The sequence below is a fragment of the Dama dama genome, chromosome 28 (assembly GCF_033118175.1).
Source record: "Dama dama isolate Ldn47 chromosome 28, ASM3311817v1, whole genome shotgun sequence".
Taxonomy (NCBI): Eukaryota; Metazoa; Chordata; class Mammalia; order Artiodactyla; family Cervidae; genus Dama; species Dama dama.
The window spans coordinates 6,732,932-6,748,710 of record NC_083708.1 but is presented as its reverse complement, the minus strand read 5'-3'; the positions used below and the strand labels follow the sequence as shown (position 1 = coordinate 6,748,710).

Sequence of the window (15,779 nt, the reverse complement as noted above, 5' to 3'; positions counted from 1 at the left end):
ATATGTATGCCCCCAGAGCAAAGTGAAAACAATGTAACAAAAATAAAGTACAGTCTACTGACCTGGCAAACAAGAAATCAAAAATTATATTTACAAGTTAAGAACAAAACTAACTTAAGCACAAAGTGGAAAACAAAACTAAAGCAAGATGCCAAGTGGGGAATAGAGTAATGAAAATAAAATTATCAAATATGTTGAGAGAAAAGGGAAGAAAGCAAAGAAAGAATAGATATGCAAGGTTAAATAGAGGTTGATGAAAAAAATAAATCAATAAATAGAGGTTGATGAAGATTTATATACATTAAATATTAACTGTTAGGGGAAAAGTACAGTAGGACAGGCAAACAAAGGAATAAATGTAGAAAAAATATAGGTTAAAAAATTAAAACTTAAAATTATATAAAAGAGTAAAGAAAAAAAAAGGAAGAAGAAAAAGGGGGGGCGGGGAGGAAAACCACAGAACTGCAAAAGCCCATATTGATGCAGAGGTTTATAACAACAATAGAAAGTGTGAGGGAATATCAGTTCTATTCAGTTCAGTTCAGTCACTAGGTCGTGTCCAACTTTTTGCGACCTCATGAATCGCAGCACGCCAGGCCTCTCTGTTTATCACCAACTCCCGGAGTTTACTCAAACTCATGCCCATCGAGTCAGTGATGCCATCCAGCCATCTCATCCTCTGTCGTCCCCTTCTCCGCCTGCCCCCAATCCCTCCCAGCATCAGGGTCTTTTCCAATGAGTCAACTCTTCACATGAGGTGGCCAAATTATTGGAGTTTCAGCTTCAGCATCAGTCCTTCCCAATGAACACCCAGGACTTATCTCCTTTAGGATGGACTGGTTGGATCTCCTTGCAGTCCAAGGGACTCTCAAGAGTCTCCTCCAACACCACAGTTCAAAAGCATCAATTTTTCGGCGCTTAGCTTTCTTCACAGTCCTACTCTCAAATCCATACATGACCACTGGAAAAACCATAGCCTCGATTAGACAGACCTTTGTTGGCCAAGCAATGTCTCTGCTTTTTAATATGCTATCTAGGTTGGTCATAACTTTCCTTCAAAGCAGTAAGCATCTTTTAATTTCATGTCTGCGATCACAATCTGCAGTGATTTTGGAGCCCAAAAAAAGAAAGTCTGACACTGCTTCTACTGTCTCCCCATCTATTTCCCATGAGGTGATGGGACCAGATGCCATGATCTTAGTTTTCTGAATGTTGAGCTTTAAGCCAACTTTTCCACTCTCCTCTTTCACTTTCATCAAGAGGCTTTTCAGTTCCTCTTCACTTTCTGCCATAAGGTTGGTGTCATCTGCATATCTGAGGTTATTGATATTTCTCCTGGTAATCTTAATTCCAGCTTGTGCTTCTTCAAGCCCAGCGTTTCTCATGATGTACTCTGCATAGAAGTTAAATAGGCAGGGTGGCAATATATAGCCTTGATGTACTCCTTTTCCTAATTGTAATGAGTCCATTGTTTCATGTCCAGCTCTAACTGTTGCTTCCTGACCTGCATACAGGTTTCTCAAGAGGCAGGTCAGGTGGTCTTGTATTCCCATCTCCTTCAGTATTTTCCACAGTTTATTGTGATCCACACAGTCAAAGGCTTTGGCATGGTCAATAAAGCAGAAATAGATGTTTTTCTGGAACTCTCTTGCTTTTTTGATGATCCAGTGGATATTGCCAATTTGATCTCTGGTTCCTCTGCCTTTTTTATAACCAGTTTCAACATCTGGAAGTTCTCGGTTCACGTATTGCTGAAGCCTGGCTTGGAGAATTTTGAGCATTAATTTACTAGTGTGTGAGATGAGTGCAATTGTGCGGTAGTTTGTGCAGTCTTTGGGATTGCCTTTCTTGGGATTGGAATGAAAACTGACCTTTTCCAGTTCTGTGGCCACTGCTGAGTTTGCCAAATTTGTTGGCATATTGAGGTCATCACTTTCACAGCATCATCTTTCAGGATTTGAAATAGCTCAACTGGAATTCCATCACCTCCACTTGCTTTCTAAGGCCCACTTGACTTCACATTCCAGGATGTCTGGCTCTAGGTGAGTGATCACACCATTGTGATTATCTGGGTCATGAAGATCTTTTTTGTACAGTTCTTCTGTGTATTCTTGCCACCTCTTCTTAATATCTTCTGTTTCTGTTAAGGAATATACACATATACATATACACCCAAAAGCTAAATCAAAACTGTCCAACAAAAATAAATAAAATAGATTGATCTGGTGAACAGAGGAAACCAAAAATTATATTTTCCAGAACAAAACTAATTAAAGCACAAACTGGAAAACAAAACTAAAGCAAGGTGCCAATTGTGGATTAAAGCAGTGAAAATGAAACTAACAAATATGTTGAGAGGAAAAGAGAGAAAGTAAAGAAAGAAAGTATTGACACACAAAGGCAAATAGAATTAGATAAAGAAGATTCATATACATTAAAGGTTAACTGAAAGGGGAAAAGAACAACAGGAAACGTAAATTAAGGAATAAATGTAGAAAAAATAGTAATAGGTTTTTTTTAAATAAAAGAAAATTCCACAGAGCTGCAAAAGCCCAATGTAGAGGCAGACATTTATGACAAAAATAAAAAATGTGACTGAGAAAGAAAAAAAAACAAAAAGCTCAAAACTTAATTGGATTTCTTTGTGTCAATGAAATCAACAAGTACAACATAGCGGGTGTGGGGGGGTTGCGGGGGTGAGAAAACATCCAAAAGAATCTACAGAACAAGTCAAAAAATAAGACAATAAATGTTTTTTGTTATTGTTTTTTTTTGTGTGTTTTTGTTGTTGTTGTTGTTGTTATTGTTTTGTTTTGTTTTGTTTGAGTCACTGCTGTCAGAGTCCTTTCCCTTGCTGGAAGTCACAGTCCAACTTACATCCCTAGGATGCCCTCCAATGTTGTGCCGATCTCTGGACCTGCTGTTGGGGCAGCTCAGATTCTAATCTGGTCCTACTCCTGGGTGTTCTTGCCTTCAATGTCCACAGCTATCAGAGCGAGTGTGTTTTCTTTTGTGGGAGCTCTCAATGACCTTTTATATATCCCAGAGACACAGAGCCTGCTTAGTTTAATCTGCAGCTTGTACTGCTAGTGGGAAGGTTTTGGGTCTTCTTCCTTAGCCACACTGCCCCTGGGTTGCAATTGTGGTTTCATTGCCATCTTTGTATGTCGGCCATCCACTGGGGCTTCCTCCTGAGGCTGCCCTGGAGGGCTTGGGTCTGCTTCTGTGAGGGCTAGGTGTAGAGGTGGTGTAGCTGCTTGAGTCACGGGGGTTCTGGCAGCACCAGGTACTCAGTGAGGTTGGCTGCTAAGGCAGCAGGAAATATAGTGCTCTAGAAGGGTAAGGCAAGCAGTATAGGCCAATACACTCCACTATTCTTGCCTGGAGATCCCCCCGACAGAGAAGCTTGGTAGGCCACTGTCCACGGAGTCACAAAGAGTCAGACACGACCAAAGCGACCCTTCACACATAGATGCAAGACTTTTTTCCCCCCTGTGGCAGCACTGCTCCAGTGAGAGTTAAGTGTGAAGGTGGCACAGCTGCTTGGCTTGCAGGGACCCTCGTGGCACCAAGTGTCCAGGGACACTGACTTCCTCCGAAGCAGGAGTTACGGCCCTATCAGTCTTTATTGGAGTCTCTTGTAGCTGGCAATCAAAAGGCCTCCTTGGCCAGTCTTTCTCTGAAGCTCTGCCCATTCAGGCACTTAAAAGGCTCCCTTGCCTAGGCTCTCTGTTGTTAGGCATAGCAGGCACATAAAGGGGCACCCTGGGTGGGGTCCTACTCTGTAGTTCAGTGCATCAGGCATTTGATGGGCCAGTCTCTCTATTAGCTGCCGATGCTGGCCCAGTTTTGTGTGATTCTATACATTCTTTTCTACTGGGCAGGTCCTCCTGTCCACTCTCAGCTGGTGTTCTGCATGCACTTCTGTGTCTGAAGGTGTATTCCTGATGTATCCTTGGAGAGATACATACTCCACGTCCACCTACTCCTCCGCCATCTTGTTCTCCTTGTCTATTTCTTAAAGAGAGTAGTAAACTTTCTGTACTAATTGACTCTTCTTTTCATGAGTGACTTCCATGTATCATGCAATTCTGTTTGATAACATTTTACTCACATCAGAACTTCCGTCAAAATTGAAGTTAATCTTCTCAATTTTTTCAGCTATGTTTTATGTTGTATCTTAAATCCTTTGTTGTCTTTTCAACAGTTTTCAAATCATTTTTATCAGGTGTAGATTCCATCTCAAGAAACCATTTTTTTATGTTCATTCATAAAAAAACAATTCTTCATTTGCTTAAGCTTTACCATGAGATTGCAACAGTGCAGTTGTATCTTCATGCTCCATTCCTAATTCTGATTCTCCTCCTATTTGCACCATATCTGAAGTTACTCCTTCCACTGAAACATGAATTCCTTAAAGTCATCATGAGAGTTGGAATCAAGTTTTTCCAAATTCCTGCAGATGTTGATAATGTGACCTCAACCCATGAATTATGAATGTTTTTAATAGACTTAGAATGATGAGTCCTTTCCAGAAGTTTTCCAATTCACTTTGCCCATATCCATGGAAGAAATCATGTTTACAGTAGCTATATCCTTACAAAAATATATTTATTAAATCATAAGACTTGGAAATCAAACTTACTACTTGATCCATGGGATGCAGAATGGTTGTTGTGTTAGACAGCATGAAACTAAAATTAATTTCACTGTACATCTCCATCAGAATTCTTAGGTGACCAGGTGTATTGTCTATGAATAGAAATATTTTAGAAGGTATCTTTTTTTTTTTTTGTTTTTTTCCCCTGAGAAGTATTATCAAGAGCAGGCTTAAAATATTCAGTAAACTGTATTGTAAATAGGTGTGCTGTGCTGTCGTCTAGACTTTGTTTTTCCATATATAGAGCACAGTCAGAATAGAATTAGCAGAATCTTTAAAGACCTGGTGAAAAATAATTGGCTTCAACTTAAAGTTCTCAGCTGCATTAGTCCCTTATTTTTTGAAGCTTATTTTTTGAAGCTCTACAGCCAGGCATTGACTTCTCCTTGCTAATTATGAAAGCTCTAGATGGCATCATTTTCTAATAGAAGGCTGTTTCTTCTACGTGAAATTCTGTTATTCAGTGTAGCCATCTTCACTAATTATCTTGGCTCAATCTTCTGGATAACTTGCTGAAGCTTCTCTGTTGGCACTTACTGCTTCAATTTGCACTTTTATGTTATATGGAAGACTTCTTTCCTTATACATCATAAGCCAAGCTCTGCTGGCTTCAAGCCTTTCTTTTGTAGCTTCCTCACCTCTCTCAGACTTCAAAGAATTAGAAAGCATTAGGACTCTGCTCTCGATTCACTTAAGGGAATGTAGTGTTTGATTTGATCTTCTATCCAGACAACTAAGGGTTTCCCTGGTGACTCAACAGTAAAGAACTGGCCTGAAATGCAGGAGATATGAGTTCAATCACTAGGTTGGGAAAATCTTCTGGAGGAGGAAATGAAAACCCACTCAAGTATTCTTGCTAGAAACATCTCATGGACAGAGGGGCCAGGAAGGAGGGGTATAGCCAGTGCAATCGCAAAGAATAGGGCATGACTGAGCATGCATACATGCAACAGAACACTAAAAATTTCTATTTGTAATAAAGTTCCTTTACTCTTATTGTTTGTATGCTCCCTGGAGTAGCACTTTTAATTTTCTCTAAGAATGGTTCCTTTGCACTAACAACTTGGGCGACTGGTGAAGAAGCCTCACTTTTGGCTTTTCTCAGTTTTGGACATGTCTTCTTTGCTAAGCTTAATCATTTATATAGTTTGATTTAAAATGAGAGATGTGTAACTCTTCTTTCACTTGACACTTACAGGCTATTCTAGGGTTATTAATTGGCCTGATGTTAGTACTGTTGTGTTTCAGGGAATAAAGGGGCCCAAGGAGAGTGAAGCAGAGGGGGAACAGTCAGTTGGTATATCAGTCAGGACACACACAATAATTACCTATTAATTTCCATCATCTTATATGGACATAGTTCTTGACACCACCACACCCCAAGCAATTACAATAACAAGGTCAAGGTCAAGTTCATTAATCACAGACCACTATAATAAATGTAAGAATAATGAAAAATATCAAATATTTTAAGAATTAACAAATAGTGTTGCAGAAACATGAAGTGAGCAAATGCTGCTGCCCCTACTAGTTGCTTGATTCATGGTTGCCACAAATCTTCAATTTGTAAGTAGCACAATATATGTGCAGTATAGTAAAGTGAAACACAATAAAATGAGGTTTGCCTGCATATCTCATTGAAAAAATATCATAGTGGTATCAGTAAACTGATTCTAATATTTACAGAGAAAGACATAATAGCCAACACAGTATTAAAGAAGAAAAACAAAGTTGTAGGCCTGACACTACCCAATCGCAAGACTTCCTATAAAGTTATAGTAATTGAGACACTGTGGTACTGATGAAAGAATAGACAAATAGATCACTACAGAGAAAGATCTACATAAATATAGTCAACTGAGTTTTGATGAAGAGGTAAACACAATAAATGGAGCTTTTTCAACAGGTGGTACTGTAACAACTAGATATCCACATGTAAAATTATATGTGTATATATATATATATATACACACACACACACACACACACACACACATATATATATATATACCCTTCTAAAATATTTGCTGAAACTAGGTCATAGACCTAGGAGTAAAACACAAAACTATAAAACTCCTGGAATATAACAGGAGAAAACTCAGATGACCCTTCGTTTTGTGGTGACATTTTTTTCATGTAACATGAAAGGAATGATACATAAAAAAAAACACTGATAAGCTAAACTTCATCAAAATAAAAAATTCTGCTCTGGGAAAAACAATGTCAAGAGAATTAAGAAGATAAGCCACAGAATGGGAGAAAATATTTGCAAAAGATAAGTCTGCTAAAAGTCTGTTATCTAAAATATAAAAAGAACTCTTAAAGCTAAACAACAAAAAGAAAGGCAACACAATTAAAAAATAGGCCAAAGACCTTGACAGATACTTTACCAAAGCAATAAATACAGATGGCAAATAAGGTAATAAAAATGTACTGTGTCATATGTCATCATGAAATGCAAATTAAAGCAATAAAAAGACATCACTACACACATCAGAATGGCCAATATCTAGAACATTAACAACACCAAATGCTGGCAAGGATGAATTCTCTTTCAGAAACTCTCAACAGTAGAAACTCTGATTCATTGCTGGTGGGAATACAAAATGGTATGGCCACTGTGGGAGATAGTTTGATGATTTCTTACAAAACTGAACGTACTACTAACATATAATCCAGCTATCATGCTTTTCCCTAATTACTCAAAGGAGTTGGAGACTTGTGTTTACACACAAACCTGCACATGGATATTTATAATAGGGCTTCCCTGGTGACTCAGATGGCAAAGAATCCACCTGCAATGTGGGGGACCTGGGTTCAATCCCTGGGTTGGGAAGATGCCCTGGAGGAGGGCATGGCAAACCATTCCAGTATCCTTTCCTGAAGAAACCCCATGGACAGAGAAGCCTGGCGAGCTACAGTCCATGGAGTCACAAAGAGCTGGACACAACTGAGTGACTAAGCACGCAGTACACACAGGAAAAGCAGATGAATGGGTAAACAAACATTCTTACATCCAGATGATGAAATAGCATTCAGAGCTAAAAGCAAATGAGCCATCAGGGTGTGAAAAGTTAAATCCATTTACTAAGTGAAAAGAAGTCAAACAGAAAAATATAAAACATTCTATAAAAGGTGAACTATGGAGTCAGTGAAAAGACCAGTGGTTGTCAGGAGTTGGGGTTGAAGAGAATGATAAATAGGCAGAACACAGAAGATTTTTTACATGATGAATATGCTCTGAATGATACATAGTAATATACATCTTATTTCACATTTGTCCAGACCCATAGAATGTAGAAAATGACATTAATGTAAACATTGGGTGACTCTGATGTGCCAACCTAGTTTATCAATGGTAACAAATGTACCATTCTGAGGGAAATGTTGATTATATATACACACACACACACACACACACACACACACACACACACACACACTAGTTTGCTAGGGCTGCTGCAAAAATATACCACTGACTGGGTGGTTTGAACAAACTATTTTCTCATGATACTGGAGACTCAAAATCAGAGATAAAGTTATTATCAGGGATGCTTCCTCCTGATGTCTCATCTCTAGGTTTACATATTGTCTTTTGTTTCCCTCAAGGTCCTTCCTATATAAGGGTTTCTGGGTCCTAATCTCCTTGTTTTATAAGAGGATCATTCATATTGGATTGAGACCCACTCTAACAAACTCTGGGGCTTCCCAGGTGGTGCCTGTGGTAAAAAGCAAAACAAAACAAACAAACAAGCAAACAAAGAAAACCACCTGCCAATGCCTGAGACATAAGACACATAAGAGATGCAAGTTTAACCCCTGGGTTGGAAAGATGCCCTGGAGGAAGGCATGGAAAGACACTCCAGTATTCTTGCCTAGAGAATCTCATGGACTGAGGAGCCTAGCAAGTTACAGTCCATAGGGTCTCAAACAGGTAGACATGACTGAAGAAAATTAGTATGCATGCACTAAGAAATTCATTCTAACTTAACTACCATAATAAAGACTCTACCTTCACATAGAGTTACATTCTGATACTAAGAGTTATTACTTCAATGTGAGAATTTAGCAAGGGGAATACAAATAAGCCCATAATGCATGCATGTGTCTGTATATGTGTGTGTATATATATATACACACACACACACACTCATATAAAGTATATACACATATACATATGGTCACATATAGTAACAAGCATCATTCTGGGAGATGGTGTATATATACATATACATATATGTGTGTATATACCAGTCAGTTCAGTCGCTCAGTAGTGGCTGACTCTTTGCAACCCCATAGACTGCAGAACGCCAGACTTCCCTGTCCATCACCAACTCCCAGAACCTGATCAAATTCATGTTCTTTGAGCCAGTGATGCCATCCAACCATCTCATCCTCTGCCATCCCCTTCTCCTCCCTCCTTCAGCCTTTCCCAACATCAGGGACTTCTCAAGTGAGTCAGCTCTTGTCATCAGGTAGCCAAAGCATTGGAGTTTCAGCTTAAGCATCAGTCTTTCCAATGAATATTAAGGACTGGTTTCCTTTAGGATGGACTGATTGGAACTCCTTGCAGTCCAAGGGACTCTAAAGAGTCTTCTCCAATACCATAGATCAAAAGCATCACTTCTTTGGTGCTGAGCTTTCCTTATAGTCCAACTCTCACATCCACACATGACTATTGGAAAAATCATAGTTTTGAACTGATGGACCTTTGTTGGTAAAGTAATGTCTCTGTTTTTTAATATGCTGTCTAGGTTGATCATAGTTCTTCCAAGGAGTAAGCATCTTTTAATTTCACCATAGCTTTGACTAGATGGACCTTTGTTGGCAAAGTACTGTCTCTCCTTTGTTTTTAAAGGTTTCAAGTTGAATAGCCACACTCTCTTCAAATGCAAAAAGCAGGTACAATTTAACTCAACACAGAAGCTTGTGTGCAAGGTTAGGAGAATCTGAGGCATTGTATAGAACGTTAGGTTAAAGATGATACTGTGGTTTTCTTTTGTGTGTGTTTTGAGGGTGTGGCTCTTCCTCTGTCACCTGAACTTAGCAAAGAAATGGTTATCTTAATGAAATATCAACAGCTGACCCACAGAAAAATGGGCAAATTCTAAAAATTGAAAAAAAAAAAAAAAAAGAAAGAAAAGCATAATTTAAAAAAAAAATTGTCACTGCTTCCTCCCTCTACATTTTGCTTTCTAAAATTTGCCTGTGTGTTTTTTAAAGTTTTTGATCCTTTCTTTTTTTTTTTTTTAATTCTGAAAAGTAGACAGTAAAACAGCTCCTGGAAGAATTTACAACCAATTGCATGAGAGTCTGGAGTCTGGGAAGCTGAAGTGCCCTTGAAGGGCTGGGAGGAGAAGACAGGAAGCACCCCCACCCCCCACCCCCAGCCCTGTAGCCTCACTGGAGGACCAAGGAGGGGGGTACAGATCTTTGGTCCAGAAGGAGGAAGCTGGGAGGAGGAAGAGGAGAAGGGGAGGGGGACAAACAGAAAATAAAAGGTCACTGCTGCCTGTTTGAATCCAGAGGAAATGCACAGCCCTGTGTGGGGTAAGAGCCCCACAGAGCAGAGGCAGCCCTGGGGTACCCTGCCCCCAGCACCTCGGGACCCGGTGGGAGTGGACGAGGAGGGTCCGGGCGGGCACTGGTAGAGGAAGCTGGCAGGGGCCTTCAGGACTCGCCAGCCGCTGTGTGCCTGTGCCCCTCGTGTGTTCCCGGAGTAGCTCCATAGTCACAGTTCCCCGGTACGGTGGCCACCGGCCCTGGTTCTGATAGCCCTGGTCCCACTGCTGGTTGTACTGTTGACCCCGGTTGCAGTCACGCTGAGGGTAGGTCTGTGCCGCGGGGGGTGGTAGGGGGTGCAAGGGGCTCGCATAGTTGTAGGCAGGTGGTGGCGGAGGTGAGGTGTGGGGCTGTGTAGCTCTGGCTGCACCCTCCCTGGTTGTAGGGAGGTGGTTGGCTGTGACTGGCAGTGGAGGGCTGTAGCTGCTGACCAGAGGGATGCTGGTATTGGAGCAGGGGGTGATGCAGCTGGAGGGTTCGGAGCAGGGCGGTAGGTGGGTGGCGGCTGAGGCTGGGAGCCCGGCTGTAGCTGCCTCCGTTGTTGGAGTTGCGGTTGCCCCCCGGTTGTTACCCCGGCGGCTCAGGTTGTAGCCACCACCTCCACTACGGTTGAAATCTCCTGGGTAGTTGCCTCCTGCACCGCTGCCTCCTCCTCAGCTCTGGAAGCCTCCGCGGTTGCCCCCCGCCCGGCCCTCGGGACCTCGGTTGTCACAGCGCTGGGAACCGCCGCCGCCCCGCCTCGGTGGCCAGCGCTCCCCTCGGCGGCGGTCCCGCCCCACGGCCTTCCTCACTCGGCTGCCTCGCCAGCCTGTCTTCGGCCTCTCTCCGCATCTCTGAACAGCACCTCCTCCAGGAGGTCCCCGGCATCAGGCAAGGAGAACCCGGCTTTCATTTCTAAGACCGTGTGATCCCGGACATCCGTCCCTTCTTCTTCGCTCTGCTTTATTGTTCGGTCTTTCAGGTCTTGCTCAGTAGGACAAATTCCAATAGCTTTCCGCTGGAAGCCTCCACATGGTCTCATTTTTCATCTCTGGGCTGACCCATAAGCATTCGTCTGATTTAGGCTATAGCTGAGCTTCTTGCGGGCGGTGATCTGGACCGGGCCGTCGGGCGCTGGGTGGTGGCCGGGGGCATCAGGATGGCGCGATGGCCCGTGTGGTTCCGCTGAGGCCTAGGCCCATTACCTGCGTCTCATCCACGATGGCGCTGCCATCCAGAAGGTTGAGCTTCTCGAAGGGGCTGCAGGCTGCGCGTTTGATGGCCCATGTGGTTTTGCCGGAGGCCGGCAGGCCCGCCAGCATCAGAATCTCACACTCCACCTTGCTCTTTGGCCTGACGGTGCCCGCGTTGTGCTCACTTGGGGAAAGGTGCCGGATGAAGGTGAAGCCTGGCAGGACGGAACAGTAGGGCTTGGCCCGCTGCCCGAAGTTGAACGCCACCGCACAGTTCTTCACCAGCACGTGAGGGTGGAGGGCCTGACCCCCTAAGGCTTCCTTCTGGATTCGGAAGGCGGTGCCCATCCACTTCCCAGTTTTGGTGAAGGAAAGTTCCACGTCGTTTCCACATTCAAAGTCCACAAAGCAGCCGGTTACATCCTTCTCTGCAAACTTGTCTCCAGAGTTCTCAAAGAGGCTGTCGGTGAACTTCTTCTGAGTGACTACGTGGCCACAGGAGAAAGGTGCTCGGCCTAGCTGAGTGCTGCGGCAGTCCAGAGACCAGCCAATGTGGAACACGTGTGGGTCAGGCTCCAGAGACGGAAGGTGCGTCACAGAACTTTCTTCATGGATCTTCATCTCAAAGCACACACGGCCCCTCTGACCCCATAGCTGGTATGGGCTCCTGACCGCATGTATGCAAAACTTCAGCTGGGGGTGAATAGCCGCTACTCTGGCCTTGGGCCACCTTGAAATGGAGGTTGCAGTTATAGGTGTCAAGCCACCAGGGTGTCGTCTCAATGGATGAAAGACATCTTCACCGTCTTCAGCCGGAAACTGAGGAGATCGCCCACTCCTATCCTCTCAGTGCTCAAAGTACCCCCGTCCCCACTTTTCCTCATAAGGCCTCTTGCGATGCTGGAGTTGTCTGTCTAGTTTGTGTGGAGATGATGCTTCAGGTGGGAGGAAGCCGGTTGGTGCTTCTTGCTTCATCTCTGTCTTTACTTTTGGGCGACAGACCATTTCCAGCAGTCTCTTCTCATTGCCAGACTTGTTCTCTGGCTTTATGGCCTGCATCTCATAGAAGTGGCTCTGTATGGTAATATTGTCCATGACATCTAGTTGCTTTGCCGGGTCGCCCCGGTTCGTCAACGGACTCGAGCTCCCACCCGTCGTCAGGGTCCTCGGCCTTCAGTGCTGCCTGTAGCCGCTCAGCAAGCTCGGCCTTGATGCAGCTCCTTGTTAAGTTCGTTCATCTTCAGACGCCGCACATCCATGACCTGGGCTCCCAGCGCTCTGTCCTCCTTGAACGTTTCTTGCCAGCAGATGAAGGGTAAGCAGGGGCAGGTGGGGGGGTGGGGGGGGGTGGGTGGGTAGTGCACTTCAATGGCGGCAGCTTCTCTGCTTTTTAATATGCTTTTTCATAGCTTTTCTTCCAAGGAGCAAGCGTCTTTTAATTTCAAGGCTTCAGTCACCATGTGCATTGATTTTGGAGTCTGATAAAGTCTCTCACTGTTTCCATTGTTTCCCCATCTATTTGGCATGAAGTGATGGGACCAGATGCCATGATCTTAGTTTTCTGAATGTTCAGTATTAAGCCAGCTTTTTCTGTCTCCTCTTTCACTCTCATCAAGAGGATCTTTAGTTCTTCTTAGCTTTCTGCCATAAGGGTAGTGTCATCTGCATATCTGAGATTATTGATATTTCTGCTGGCAATCTTGATTCCAGCTTGGGCTTCATCCAGCCCCACATTTTACATGATGTACTCTGCACATAGTTACTAAGTCCTGCCTGGCCCTTGCGACCCCATGGACTGTAGCCTGCCAGGCTCCTCTGTCCATGAGATTCTCCAGGCAAGAATACTGGAGTGGGTGGCCCTTTCCTTCTCCAGGGGATCTTCCTGATCCAGGGATTGAAACTGGGTCTCCTGCATTGCAGGCAATTTTCCCCTGTAGCTCAGTTGGAAAAGATTCTCCCTCCAATGCAGAAGAAACTTGGGTTCAACCCCTGGGTCAGGAAGATTCCTTGGAGGAGAAAATGGCAACTCACTCCAGTATTCTTGCCTAGGAAATCCCATGAACAGTGGAGTCTGGTGAGCTACAGTCCATGAAGTCACAAAGAGCCAGACAAGACTGAGTGACTGAACATACATATATATGTGTGTATATATATATATAAATATGCACACACACACACACACACACAGATGGGCTTCCCTTGTGCCTCAGTTGGTAAAGAATCTGTCTGCAATGGAGGGACCTAGGCTTGATCTCTGCATTGGGAAGATCCATTGGAGAAGGGAATGGCCACCCACTCCAGTATTCTGGCCTAGAAATGCCACGGACTGTATGGATTCTCAAAGAGTTGGACATGAATGAGTGACTTTCACTTATTTAAATACACACTTATATTATGAATGCACATATACTATGTTTATATATATATATATATATATATGTACATTATCCCTTTTAGCTTATAGATTAGCTTAATGCTTTTACCTTAAGACATTGTTATACCTAACACAAAAATTACATCTAATATTTAAAATATTCCTTCATTCTCCATTGAGGTGGAAAAGACAGTTCCTTTTAGTTGGTGTCAAAAATCAGAGGCAAATGTTTTTGCTTATGGGAAACACCTAAATATTATATAGTTATCAAGATTTCCTTAGGTGTAATCATTTTATGAAATCATGATCCAATTAAATTTAAATTCTAGCACATATTCTTAGAGTATGCATTGTGATTTATTGAACTAATATTTATTACAACAGAGCAAGGATAGCTCAATTTAGGAAAAATATCAATATGTGTTTTTTAAATAAATTAATGTTTATAAAATGGTATGATTGTTAGGATGCTAACAAGTCATACAAAAATTCTGGTAGTCATACATAATTTCAATTTCAATTTTAACTGGGTAAGAAACAAATGAAAACTAAATATAATCAAACTAATCAGCCCACCCAAAATCCATCTAGTAACTGATCAAATAAAAATGAATAAAGGCACAATGATTAAAACAAGAAAAGCTAAATGCATGCCTATTATTTTGGCCAATATTTAGCTATGTTCTGGAAGTATGCTGATGTTTAGAGAAACAATGATGATTCAGTTACTTTTAATAAAACTTACAGAAGGTGGCCCCCACATGAATGGACAAACTTCAGATGTCAGGTAATCACTGTGCATTTGACCTCAGTTTTGTGTCATAGTAGCAAATTTTGTAACACAGGGAAATCACACATTACAAAATATAAATGTTTTACTGTATGATAGTACCAACCAATAAAAATAGTTTTTAAAATCCCATTATAGTAGTGCCAATAATATAAAATAAGAAAACTTATGCAGAATATGTAGAAAGCCTCTGCATAAAAAGAAAAAAAATATTAAAGTAACTAAGGATCCTTGAATTATATGGAAAAAGATGCAGTTTTCCTGACTTTGATGATGTAATACAAAAATGTAAATCACTTTTACTAATACTGAATTTTACTAAAATTATAATCATAATTCACAAATGGTTTCTTGGAATTCATAAAAAAATGGATTCATAAATTTAAAAGGAATATATTTCTGAGAATTTCCTATTGATTTTTGAAATATAAACAATATCTAAAATAATGCCAGCATAATGAAATAAATTGCCATTATAAAGTCATGTATTCTTAAACACATTTTATGTACGTAATTATGCATATCTTTGGATTTCCCCCCAGAACTTCATCAATTATGAATAAATCAATTAGTCATCATTCCCAACTTTTTTTACAGTTGTGATTGGAATCAAGTATATAGATTCTTCTTATTTTTTGTTTAACCTTTTATTGTTTTAAAAATGAAATAGAAAAATTAAGAAGAATTTATATGACTGTTTTCAGTGAAGGCCCAATAAAGGAAGGCAAGAAATATAAAAGCCGTAAAAGAAAATATTAATCAATATTTTCAGTGTGAAAGAAGACCAAGCCAAAATCAGTAGATAAATTATAGTACAAGTTAAATTCCATGATATATACTTGATTTTTTTTTCCATTTATTCTTATTAGTTGGAGGCTAATTATTTTACAATATTGTAGTGATTTTTGCCATACATTGACATTAATCAGCCATGTATTTACATGTATTCCCCATCCCGATCCCCCCTCCCACCTCCCTCCCCACCGCATCCCTCTGGATCTTCCCAGTGCACCAGCCCTGAGCACTTGTCTCATGCATCCAACCTGGGCTGGTGATCTGTTTCACCCTTGATAATATACATGTTTCGATGCTATTCTCTCAAAACATCCCAGGGTATATATACTTGAACAAAAGTAAATATCCTTGTACACAAAGATCTCCATGGATCTCCATAGAAAAAATTATTGACTGAAAATATAGGAAAAAGTTAGGGCAAATGTT

The 15,779-nt window shown here is 41.6% G+C and overlaps 1 pseudogene; it reads right to left on the bottom strand.

The window, feature by feature from the left end:
• Window positions 1-4,294: 4,294 nt before the first annotated feature.
• LOC133048009 (heterogeneous nuclear ribonucleoprotein U-like protein 1) lies at window positions 4,295-12,653 on the bottom strand (annotated as a pseudogene).
• Between the last annotated feature and the right edge of the window lie 3,126 nt (window positions 12,654-15,779).